The sequence below is a fragment of the Aegilops tauschii genome, chromosome 4 (genome assembly GCF_002575655.3).
Source record: "Aegilops tauschii subsp. strangulata cultivar AL8/78 chromosome 4, Aet v6.0, whole genome shotgun sequence".
Classification (NCBI taxonomy): domain Eukaryota; kingdom Viridiplantae; phylum Streptophyta; class Magnoliopsida; order Poales; family Poaceae; genus Aegilops; species Aegilops tauschii.
In genome coordinates, this window is record NC_053038.3 from 436143851 (window position 1) to 436154244 (window position 10394).

The following is a 10394-nucleotide window of genomic DNA, read 5'->3' on the forward strand; positions in this document are numbered from 1 at the left end:
AAATAAAGTTCTTACGATCAGATCGTGGGGGAGAATACTTAAGTCACGAATTTGGTACGCACTTAAGGAAATGTGGAATCGTTTCACAACTCACGCCGCCTGGAACACCTCAGCGTAACGGTGTGTCCGAACATCGTAATCGCACTCTATTGGATATGGTGCGATCTATGATGTCTCTTACCGATCTACCGCTCTCATTTTGGGGCTATGCTTTAGAGACTGCCGCATTCACTGTAAATAGGGCTCCATCGAAATCCGTTGAGACGACACCGTATGAATTATGGTTTGGGAAGAAACCAAAGCTGTCGTTTCTAAAAGTTTGGGGATGCGATGCTTATGTCAAGAAACTTCAACCTGAAAAGCTCGAACCCAAGTCGGAAAAATGCGTCTTCATAGGATACCCTAAGGAAACCATTGGGTATACCTTCTACCTCAGATCCGAAGGCAAGATCTTTGTTGCCAGGAACGGGTCCTTTCTGGAGAAAGAGTTTCTCTCGAAAGAAATAAGTGGGAGGAAAGTGGAACTTGATGAGGTGATAGTCACCCCTTCCGAACCGGAAAGTAGCGCAGCGCGGGAAGATGTTCCTGTGGTGCCTACACCGACTGGGGAGGAAGTTAATGATGATGATCATGAAGCTTCGGATCAAGTTACTGCTGAACTTCGTAGGTCCACAAGGACACGTTCCGCACCAGAGTGGTACGGCAGCCCTGTCCTGGTAAATCATGTTGTTAGACAACGGTGAACCTTCAAACTATGAAGAAGCAATGGCGGGCCCAGATTCCAACAAATGGCTTGAAGCCATGCAATCCGAGATAGGATCCATGTATGAAAACGAAGTATGGACTTTGACTGACTTGCCCGATGATCGGCGAGCCATAGAAAATAAATGGATCTTTAAGAAGAAGACAGACGCGGATGGTAATGTGACCATCTATAAGGCTCGACTTGTCGCTAAGGGTTATCGACAAGTTCAAGGGGTTGACTACGATGAGACTTTCTCACCCGTAGCGAAGCTGAAGTCCGTCCGAATCATGTTAGCAATTGCCGCATTCTATGATTATGAGATATGGCAAATGGACGTCAAAACGGCATTCCTTAACGGCTTTCTTAAGGAAGAATTGTATATGATGCAGCTGGAAGGTTTTGTCGATCCTAAGAATGCTAACAAGGTATGCAAGCTCCAGCGCTCCATCTATGGGCTGGTGCAAGCATCTCGGAGTTGGAACATTCGATTTGATGAGATGATCAAAGCGTTTGGGTTTACACAGACTTATGGAGAAGCCTGTGTTTACAAGAAAGTGAGTGGGAGCTCTGTAGCATTTCTCTTATTATATGTGGATGACATACTATTGATGGGAAATGATATAGAATTCTTGGAAAGTATAAAGGCCTATTTGAATAAGTGTTTTTCAATGAAGGACCTTGGAGAAGCTGCTTATATATTAGGCATCAAGATCTATAGAGATAGATCAAGATGCCTCATTGGTCTTTCACAGAGTACGTACCTTGACAAGATATTGAAGAAGTTCAATATGGATCAGTCCGAGAAGGGGTTCTAGCCTGTATTGCAAGGTGTGCAATTGAGCACGGCTCAATGCCCGACCACGGCAGAAGATAGAGAAAAGATGTGTGTCATCCCCTATGCCTCGGCCATAGGGTCTATTATGTATGCCATGCTGTGTACCAGACCTGATGTAAACCTTGCCGTAAGTTTGGTAGGAAGGTACCAAAGTGATCCCGGCATGGAACACTGGACTGCGGTCAAGAATATCCTGAAGTACCTGAAGAGGACTAAGGATATGTTTCTCGTTTATGGAGGTGACGAAGAGCTCGTCGTAAAGCGTTACGTCGACGCTAGCTTCGACACAGATCTGGATGACTCGAAGTCACAAACCGGATACGTGTATATTTTGAATAGAGGGGCAGTAAGCTGGTGCAGTTGCAAGCAAAGCGTCGTGGCGGGATCTACATGTGAAGCGGAATACATGGCGGCCTCAGAGGCAGCACAAGAAGCAATCTGGATGAAGGAGTTCATTACCGACCTAGGGGTGATTCCCAATGCGTCGGGCCCGATGACTCTCTTCTGTGACAACACTGGAGCTATTGCCCTTGCCAAGGAGCCCAGGTTTCACAGGAAGACCAGGCATATCAAGCGTCGCTTCAACTCCATTCGTGAAAGTGTTCAAAATGGAGACATAGATATTTGTAAAGTACATACGGACCTGAATGTGGAAGATCCTTGACTAAACCTCTCCCTAGAGCAAAACATGATCAACACCAGAACTCTATGGGTGTTCGATTCATCACAATGTAACTAGATTATTGACTCTAGTGCAAGTGGGAGACTGTTGGAAATATGCCCTAGAGGCAATAATAAAATGGTTATTATTATATTTCTTTGTTCATGATAATTGTCTATTATTCATGCTATAATTGTGTTATCCGGAAATCGTAATACATTTGTGAATACATAGACCACAACGTGTCCCTAGTAAGCCTCTAGTTGACTAGCTCGTTGATCAACAGATAGTCATGGTTTCCTGACTATGGACATTGGATGTCATTGAAAACGGGATCACATCATTAGGAGAATGATGTGATGGACAAGACCCAATCTAAGCATAGCGCAAAGATCGTGTAGTTCGTTTGCTAGAGCTTTTCCAATGTCAAGTATCTTTTCCTTAGACCATGAGATCGTGTAACTCCCGGATGCCGTAGGAGTGCTTTGGGTGTACCAAACGTCACAACGTAACTGGGTGACTATAAAGGTACACTACAGGTATCTCTGAAAGTGTCTGTTGGGTTGACACGGATCGAGACTGGGATTTGTCACTCCGTATGACGGAGAGGTATCTCTGGGCCCACTCGGTAATGCATCATCATAATGAGCTCAATGTGACTAAGGAGTTAGTCACGGGATCATGCATTACGGTACGAGTAAAGTGACTTGCCGGTAACGAGATCGAACGAGGTATTGGGATACCGACGATCGAATCTCGGGCAAGTAACGTACCGATTGACAAAGGGAATTGTATACGGGATTGATTGAATCCTCGACATCGTGGTTCATCCGATGAGATCATCGTGGAACATGTGGGAGCCAACATGGGTATCCAGATCCCGCTGTTGGTTATTGACTGGAGAGTCGTCTCGGTCAGGTCTGCATGTCTCCCGAACCCGTAGGGTCTACACACTTAAGGTTCGGTGACGCTAGGGTTGTAGAGATATTAGTATGCGGAAACCCGAAAGTTGTTCGGAGTCCCGGATGAGATCCCGGACGTCACGAGGAGTTACGGAATGGTCCGGAGGTGAAGAATTATATATAGGAAGTTCAGTTTCGGCCAGCGGGAAAGTTTCGTGGGTTATCGGTATTGTACCAGGACCACCGGAAGGGTCCCGGGGGTCCATCGGGTGGGGCCGCCTATCTCGGAGGGGCCCATGGGCTGAAGTGGGGAGGGGAACCAGTCACTGGTGGGCTGGTGCGCCCCCCTTGGGCCTCCCCTGCGCCTAGGGTTGGAAACCCTGGGGGTGGGGGGGGGGGGCGCCCCACTTGGCTTGGGGGGCAAGCCACCCCCTTGGCCGCCGCCCCCCCTCAGATGGGATCTCCAGGGGGCCGGGGCCCCCCCAGGGCCCCTATAAATAGTGGGGGGAGGGAGGGCAGCAACACAACAGCCCCTGGCGCCTCCCTCTCCCTCCCGCTTGCGCTTGGCGAAGCCCTGCCGGGATCCCCGCTACTTCCACCACCACGCCGTCGTGCTGCTGGATCTCCATCAACCTCTCCTTCCCCCTTGATAGATCAAGAAGGAGGAGACGTCGCTGCTCCGTACGTGTGTTGAACGCGGAGGTGCCGTCCGTTCGGCGCTCGGTCATCGGTGATTTGGATCACGACGAGTACGACTCCATCAACCCCGTTCACTTGAACGCTTCCGCTCGCGATCTACAAGGGTATGTAGATGCACTCCTTCCCTCTCGTTGCTAGTAAACTCCATAGATGGATCTTGGTGATGCGTAGAAAATTTTAAAATTCTGCAACGATCCCCAACATGCAGAACCTATACATGGATTATAGGCACGTGGACTCGCTCATGCGAACATAATCATCAATAAGATCACCAAGTATTCCTTATGCAAGCTTCTGAATGGCTGCAGTGCATTTCTGATAAGAGGAGAAGCCAACCTTCCCAGGGCATCCTCCTTGCATTTGAAATACTTATTGTACGCCACCACCCCCTCCATTATGCGATTGAACACATGCCTAGCCATCCGGAAGCGGCGTCGGAGTAGGTTGTGTTTGAGGAGTGAGTCAATGGATTGTAAGTAGTCCTGGTAAAGTAGGCAATGGCCGCTCTCTCTGTTGTGATTCAATGCCGGAGTATGCTCCTGGATCGAGCCCCTAAGCATTAGTCGCTGCCTACTAATGTGGCCATGGACGACCAAAGCAGCAACCACAATGTCCTCATCGTCGGATGACGAATCATTTTGAATCGCAAATGAAGTTGTTGAAAAAGTACTCATCGCCACTATTCATTTGTACCTTGCGGGCGAAACTTTGAACACCTTGCAGGCGTGGCGGAAGAAGCCGGTCGGTGAAGGGTCCCGCGTCTCTCCAAGACCAGGCGGCAGGCCTGTCGGCGTGGAGAAGACCGTCGTGGCGTTCAGCGAGCGAGGTAGCCGTGCTTGGAGCGTTGCTGGCGGCGGCGGAGGCGAGAGGGTGGCGTGGACGTCGGGGTGCTACGACGGCGGCAAAAACAATCCACCAAGGACGGCAAGAATGGTCGTCGGGGTGCGGCGTGTTGTAGGGGAGCTATGCGGGTGCGGGCGACGGCCTGGCCACCGGAACTGGGCGATGACGGCGAGGGCGGGGTGGCCAGTGTGATGTCTGTCGATGGGAGTGAGGGGGATTGGCCAATGTGTCACCGACTGGCGGGCCAGGGGAGGACAAGGGCGGGCGTCGCATGCGTCTGCATCGATGCAAACCGAGCTTAAATTTGGGCCTGAAATGGGTTGCACAGACAAAAAGCGGACGCTCGTCGGTTTGCGTCGGCGCGTTGGGCCACGATTTGTGTGTGTTTCGATCTAAATGGGCAGCTTGTGTGGGCGCGTTTGATTTGCCCTAAGGTTGTGTGCATCAATCGGTGCATGGGTTGGATTATCTTTCTTTCGAAAAAACAAATATAAGTACAAATACTATTCTTTGCAAACACAATACCTAGACTTTTATGCTACTCCCTCCGTTCCATAATGTAGTGCCTGTAGATTTTTTTTATAAAATCAAACTTTACAAACTTTGACCAAGCTTATAGAAAAAACTATTTATATATACAGTGTCAAATATATGAAATATGAAAACACATCTTATGATGAATCTAATAATATATGTTTGGCATTCTAAATGTAAATGTTTTTCTTCATAAACTTCGTCAAAGTTTGTAAGATTTGATTTTTCTAAAAATCTATAGGCACTACATTATAGAACGGAGGGAGTATATGTTACGCGGTGAGACCCAAACGTTTGTGAAAAGACAAACCTAACATGGTCAAAACGCCGGAGACGCAGCTTTGTTGTTAGGGATGAAGGATGATGGCGTTGTACGTGCACATTAACCAACCAACGGCAGCATGCAGAGCACCTAGGATTCGCACGCACGGCAGAGACATGGACACAGGAGCAAAAGGGAAGCTGCCACACCACTAAAGAATGCAACCTCACTCACCTAAAGCTGAACCTTTTCCCAGGGAGGGATGGTTAATTAATCCGGTCCGGTCCCTCCCGGATCGCACAACGTGACTAATCATCCCCCCGATCGCCGTGTGTGCCGTGCGCATCCGATCGATAAAGCCCGCTCGCCTTTTCGATCCATCGCCCACGCGCCCACCCCCTGGCCAAGGACTTCCTCGTTTTTAATCTCGCAAAAGCCGGCGAGAGATCGATCGATCGAGGTCCGCTTTGGTTTGGACGGCCGCTTTGCTCTTGGATGCCACGGCGCGCGCATGCGCCGCGCGACGCCGGCGCGGCTCCGTGGGCGGCGCAAAGCCTGCCGCCGCCCCCGTGCACGCATGATCTGCTGGCGCGGTTGCGTTTTTCACCAGATCCATTCGCGGTTTCCGCCAGCTTCGTCAAGTTTTCAGCTGTGGAACACCGATTTGATTGATGAGAAGGACGGATGCCAGAGGAGCTAGCGTGCGCGGGTGTATGTACAAGCCTCGCACGGCGATGGCGCAGAGGCATGGATGTGGTGCAACGATTGCTGCCGATTTGGTGTGGACATAAATGTCGTAGCGCTGCTGTACAGGTGCTGCTCTGGAATCAAATCAAATCTTGGTCCTGTATGTTTAGTTCACACTGCATAAATACATAGACTTTTTGCACTGCGAAATGTGGTGCAATGAGCGGAACGTGGAGACGGACGGACGCGCACGGACTCTGCCGATGTGGACGTGCATGTCGCAGCGCTGCTGTACGAGAGCCGCTCTGGAATCATGGCCCTGTTCTGGTTAGGATGTTTAGGGTTAGGAGGAATTGGACGGCACGGGTCTCGCGCATTATTATTAGCCCTTGCTTAGACGAGTAGACGACCGCCTTCTTAGAGGAAAGCATCGCAGCCTTGCGCCTAACTCGTGTCGATGGCTCGGCCGCGCGCTGTCACTCACTCACACTCACACCCATCGCGCACCACGCGTCTTGGTCTAGCTAACCGATCACGCATGCACGGTCGGTTTCCCTTGCTGGTCTACACCAAAGGAAAGTGCAGTACGTACAGCAGCTAGCACGTACTCCTCCTCCCCCTCTAGCATTAGACATTACTATACGATGAGTAGTACGTAGTACGTACTATACGAGACGTGTAGGATTTAGGTCAATATAAATCGGAGGCGTAGTAGAGTCGTAGTCGTAGGAGGGGTAAGAAAAGATGGGTCGCTGCATGCATGGATGGCACGCGATGGTAGAGTGGTACATTTACTGCGTCCGGTCCGGTCTACGGTGATGATAGATGGCCTCGGGCGCGGTTCTTTTGAGGCGTGCCGTGCTCGCTCTGACCGCGACAACCCATCATGATGTTGCGCTTCACGAAGCACATCCTACACTACACACACTCTTTCTCTCTCTCTCTTCTTCTTCCTTCACTTCTTCGTCTCTCTCTCCTTGGCATAGCAGGCAGGCAGGCGGCAGGCTCGGACAGCACAGCAGCGGATACAACACCCACTGCCTTTTTCCCCTTTTCCCGTACGTAGGTGAACTCGAGAGCAGCAGCTACACATACACGGAGTATACACCTATGCCCATGGGTGTTCGTACTTTACTTTGGTGTGGTTTTATTTCTGTCTCCACCCAGCAGCACGCATGCAGAGGAGCAGGAGTGGGAGAACCCAATGCCCAACACCATTTCCGTCGTGGCCCAGCCCGACTCCACTCCACCACGTACTTCTTCCTCCTCGTCTCGATCCTTGGTGGTGGTATTTTCCTTTCTTTTGCTCCACTCTACGGGTTTGCGGGGTCGTGGTCGTAGTCGTGGGATGTGACGACCATCATTAGCTAGCTCGTACAGTAGACACTAGTGGTACGTGTTGGATGCCGGCGACAGACACCAATCATGCGTCCAACGTTCTAATCTTACGGGTGGGATGGGGATCCCGGATCGATCGGACATGTCAACAACGCGCGTGCCGTCCACGCGTGATCGTTCAAGTTTTTTTCTTCTTCTTGGTTCAGAACCCACCACGAGGCCAACTCCAGTGCACGACCTTAAACTGATGTCAGTTTTGGCCTGCTTTGGTCCGTTTAGGACGGCAATGGGGTCGCTCATGTCCGCTTGGGGCCGTTGCCGTGTCGGTGCGCCCAACGCGTGACTGCACCCCATATTATGTCCGGGTGGACGTGATATAAAAAATCACAAAAACTCAAATAAATGCCAAAAAATTAAAATAAACGCAAACATAAAAACACAAGAACATAATTAAACAGCACGGCCCCGGTCCCGTTCCACAGTTCACATAGACATAATTAACATAAAAAACAAAAGAAAAGCGCCGCCAGCGCGCTCCTGCCGTGCCCCTCGCCGTCTCCTCACGCGTCGCCGTTGTCGTCCTCATCGCCAGTGAGGTCGATGTAGGGCGGCAACGTCCAGAGGTGGGCTGGTCCCTGGAAGGCGGGAGGCTCCTGGAAGGTGGGAGGCGCCTGCACCACCTCACCCCGTGGCGACGTCTCGCGCTCCGGTGACCGCGGCGGCCTCGGGCACCAGTTCACGACCCCCACGCCGTCGGCCATGTCCGCGGCTGTGCATGACCAGCTCAACCGCTGGCCCACCAGCCCCGGGTGGAACACGGCGACGGGCTGCTCCTCCCTCACCTCCTCCTTCACGTCCCTCATCTCCAGCTTCGGCACGGCCATGTCGCCGGCTGCAGAGAGGGCAATCATGATCTCCAGGCCCTCCCATTGGCGCTCATCGTGCGGGTCATGGAGTCTTCCATGACACGTTGAAGGAGCCAGGCCTCCTCCTCCTCTATCATGCGAGGAGGTGGTGGTGGCGACGGAGAGGGCGAAGGCGACGGCGACGGCGTCAGCGTAATGTCGCGCACCCGCGTATGCACCGAGCACGTGGGGAGGGCTCGAAGCACGCGCGCGGAGCTCACGTGGCCGCCACGGCCCTGATGAGGTGCCGGCAAAGAAGGACGCGTGTCGCACGTCGTGCTCGTCCCGAAACCACGTGTCCTAGAGGGCGGAGTCGACGGCATACCTCGGGTCGTAGAACAGGTCGTCTGGCAGGAGGCGGCGGCGGCGTTCGATCTCCTCGCGGCGGGCACGGCCGCTCGTCGGGACCGACGGGGTCGGCACCCGGTCCGCGGACAGATGCCAGTTATTGAGCAGGTGAACGTCGCTCCAGGGGAGCGGCGTCCTCGTCTCCCAATAACGATGGCAAACATCCGCGTGGATGTACTGCCGGTCGCGCTCGCCGGTGGCCGTAGGGCCGATGGTGAATGGGGCAGGCGCGGGGGCCCTCCATGGGGGTGACTCGGGCTCTGCGGCGACGCCGCGACGGCGGCGGCCCGAGGATGAACCAGCCTCGCGGTCGTGCGCCCCCTTGCGGCCGGTGCTCTACCACACCATGGCTGTAGGCGGCGGACGAGCTCGAGGAAGGGGAAGGGAGAGCTAGGGTTTGGTTGTCGGGGTTCGAGGAGGCCGTGGCGACTGGAGTGGGAGCATGGACTGCGATCAGTCCACGACTTCCCATTTAAGAAGGACGCCTACCCGCGCGCCTAGGCGGATGACAGATGGGCCCGGCTGTCGGATTCGGGGCTCCGCAGACCCAAGATAGATTCGAACTCTAGGGTGTGTGCGAAGAACTCAAGCTCCCCAGTCTGCCAACTCGTCGATCTCATGGCATAGCTCGATGAACTGAAAGGAAATGGGACATGACAGTTTACCCAGGTTCAGGCCACCTTGCGATGTAAAACCCTACTCCTGCTTTGTGGTGGATTAGCCTCGAGGTGGGCTGAGGATGAACTAGTACAGTGGAAGAACCACCTCAGGAGGTGTGTTCTTGTGTTTGAGTGAGCTGGTGAGGGTGTGGATGGACTGGATCCGGATCCCCCTCTATGGTGGTGGCTAGACTATATTTATAGTGGCCTTGGTCCTCTTCCCAAAATGAAGGCGGGAAGGGATCCCACAACGGCCAAATTCGAAGGGAGACAACTAGTACATCTTATCCTGACCTTCACCTGCAAAGCATCAGGTCCTGACGCCGTGGTGGGCTCGGCGATGACCTCCATCCTGCAGTCCTGGCGGTCTTGGTCTTGTAGCATGGAAATGGAAACATTTGGTTGATGCCTCGGAGAAAACCTGTTGTACTGCGCCCGCTGCTACCTCTTGAGCACTGCGTTGGTTTTCCCTGGAAGAGGAAAGGGTGATGCAGTAAAGTAGCGTAACTATTTCCCTCAGTTTTTGAGAACCAAGGTATCAATCCAGTAGGAGATCACGCATGAGTCCCTCACACCTACACAAACAAATAAGAACCTCACAACCAACGCGATAAAGGGGTTGCCAATCCCTCAACGGTCACTTACGAGAGTGAGATCTGATAGATATGATAAGATAATATTTTTGGTATTTTTATGATAAAGATGCAAAGTAAAATAAACGGCAATAAAAATAGCTAAGTGTTGGAAGATTAATATGATGGAAAATAGACCCGGGGGCCATAGGTTTCACTAGTGGCTTCTCTCAAGAGCATAAGTATTATGGTGGGTGAACGAATTACTGTCGAGCAATTGATAGAATTGAGCATAGTTATGAGAATATCTAGGTATGATCATGTATATAGGCATCACGTCCGTGACAAGTAGACCGAAACGATTCTGCATCTACTACTATTACTCCATACATCGACCGCTATCC